The 3,091-nt window shown below is 24.9% G+C and overlaps 1 protein-coding gene across 1 annotated transcript in view; it reads right to left on the bottom strand.

Annotated features, from left to right (window-relative positions):
- The window catches only part of LOC105617718 (twitchin), a 95,417-nt gene that overhangs the window by 63,437 nt on the left and 28,889 nt on the right, over positions 1-3,091 (bottom strand). The window lies entirely within an intron of this gene.

Here is a 3,091-nt window from a genome sequence, read left to right as displayed (position 1 = left end):
TATATATATATATATATATATATATATATATGTATATATACATTTAGAGAAAGAAGAATGCGCACAAGTATATTTCGGCGCTGTTTAAGAATTAGAAAACGAAATTAGAATTGCTATAAATTGAAGTTTAGCAGTTTAAAAACACAGAATGCGAGACATAGAGATTGTGCAACAAGATCGCGTTGATCCCTTTTGCAGGGCTACCTTGAGATCCACCCCGCTATTTTCAGCCTGTTGAGGCTGTTTCGGATCCTTTGTAACTGGTTTAAGCTGAATCCCCTGAAAGCTTTCGGTTTTTACTTCCTGTTTTGGTGGTAAACGGGATTTCGGTTTGGTCTCGATGATATTCTTCGGCTGTATTAATATATCGTTGTTAGGAGAAAAGCTTCTTATCAAGTATATAAATATATTCGCTTTGCGGTATATCAAAATCAAATTTTAAAAAGCAAGGAATGCACAAAACTAAGTTAATCTAATATTCATTCAACGATACTAAATTAAATCTCATAATACTTAATAGAATATTAAATCAAACTTTTCTTTAATACTAATTTCTTAACTAATTTCGTTATTGTTTCTACATCTATTAACTGTGTAATATTGAACGTTAACAACTTTAAACAATTATCGTTAAATGTGATGAGAAAAATGAAATTACCTTAAGCTCGACTTTTTCTTGAGTTTTCTTCTCCTCTTCGAGTTGCTGAAATAAATAAAAATTGAATATTAGCAACATACATATATCTATATCTTTTTTTCTAATTGTATAAAACATTTTAGAAATATTCAATAAAGAGAAAATTGAAATTTTTTTCTTTTTCTTAATAATATTAAATTAGGCTAACATTCAAAAAATATGCGTGTGTATTACAGACTCTATATTAATTTTTTTTATTATAAGAATTATAATTACCTTGACGGATTTCAGACCTTTCTTAGTAATCTCTTCTTCTTTCTGCAAATAGAAATATAAAAGTTAAACTCTTTTTTTATAAAATTTATATCCTGTTTTTATAAAAATATCAATGTTAGATTGTATGTATATTGTGTATGTGTTTTATCAAATATACCTTCGGTTCTACTGGTTTAGATGTAAGTTTCGTTGCAGGTTCCTCTTTCTACAAACAGCAAAATTTGTTTTAATTCATTGCTGTAAATTTCTTTTTAATAATATTAATTTAATTTCTTTAAAATTAATTATATTATATTTTATATTATATTAATTTCTGAATGTTTAAATAATTTTGTTATAAATTAATGTACACAAAATAAAAAATTTTCTTCTAAAGTATTCATAATGCTTTTGTTAATATTTATGTATTTTAGTAAAACACCTAATAAACTGTATTAGAAGATCATTAATTATTGTTTAAAGACATAAAAGATAAAAATCTCTTAGTTTTATTACAAAACTGAACAATTTTTGAAAGATTTACATTTTTTTTAGTACGTCCGCAATACTTTTAATATTTTTAATATTCAAAGCTTTTAATATTTTTTATGTTTCTAAAATTTTCAAAGTAAAAGTTTTTAAGTTGTAACAAAGTAAAAGTTTTGATGTAACAAACATTTGATGTATCTTTAATTTGTTTGGTTTAGATTTAGTCGTCTGTGTTTTCTAAAAATGTACGAGTACTTAATAATATCATTTTAATTTTTAACTTTTTTAATTTTTAATTGTATTTTATATTCTATTAACAAGTTCTGTTGTACAAGTGTTTTGTTTACCTTGACTTCCCCTGGTTTAGCCTTAGGCTTTTCTTCAACCTAAAAGTATTTTTACAATTATAATATTTATGTGTAAATATATATAAAAACTTGAAAAGTATACCTACACAATAAAATAAATATATATAATTATAAAAAAAAAGATTGTGAAAAAGTATACCTCATCTTACTCTTTAAATATGATATCAATTCTGTTTAATTTTTATGTAAAATGATAATTACAAAAATAATACTTCAAGCTAAATTTTTCATCTAATTATCTTATATTATTTATTTTGTTATTCTTCCGAATATATGATGTATATGGTGATGTCAAAAATAACACAAATGTACGTGTACCTTTACATCTTCCTCTTTAATTTTAGCTTTTGGTTCCTCCTAAAAGTGTATATGTAAAATAAAACATTGTACATTTTTCGCGTCATCGTAATGATATAATTTCACCGCTTTTAAAAGCCTAATTATTGAGCCTAGCTTTTCTTTTAAATAATACAACTTTTTGTACCTTTATTTCGCTCGATTTAGACTTCGTCTTTGACACTTCCTAAAAGTGTATGATTGGTGTTTAAATAGTGTCTTTTAAAATGTCACATTTATTTACTATATACAATTCATGCATATTTTTCTTTTGTAAACCGCGAGCTAGACTTGCATAAATATATATTGCTGCAAGATAATCACATCTAAATATACCTTTACTTCCTCTAGTTTAGGTTTAGCTTTCGCTTCCTCCTAAAAGTGTATATGTAAATTTAAGTGTTAATGTCTTATTTTAATAATACAAGATTATTAAAATAATAAAATGTATTACAAAGTGTTTTGTGTACCTTTGGTTCGTCTGGTTTGGACTTGGCTTCCTAAAAGTGTACGAGTAATATTTAATAGTGTTCCTCATTTATCATCCCTTTTTATTTGATTGTATTCTTTTTCTCTATTGTGCAAGTGTATATTGTTACAAGATATGTGTAGTATATGTGTAAGTATACCTTTACTTCCTCTGCTTTAGGTTTGGCTTTTGGTTCCATCTAAAAATGTTCAAAATATATTTGAATGTAAAAAATGTCTTAAAGTTATATATTTACGGCATATGGTTAATGCAGCTGGTGCTCATTTTTCAAATGTGGCGTGATATTAAAAAAAGAGCAATATAGTTTATATATTATGCTTTTCTGTTGCTGTGCATGTGCATATCTCAGCTGTAAATCTCTGCAGTGTTAATTGTGAGCGAAGAAATTGTTATTTATATATATATATATATATATATATATATATATATATAATAGATATATAGTATATTTATTATACTCTCTCTCTCGTGTNTGTCTTCTACTAATAGTATATATTATTATTATATTATATATAT

The sequence above is a fragment of the Atta cephalotes genome, assembly GCF_000143395.1.
Source record: "Atta cephalotes unplaced genomic scaffold scaffold00001, whole genome shotgun sequence".
Lineage (NCBI taxonomy): Eukaryota > Metazoa > Arthropoda > Insecta > Hymenoptera > Formicidae > Atta > Atta cephalotes.
Note: the sequence above shows the minus strand (reverse complement) of the source record. Positions and strands in the feature narration are given on the sequence as shown.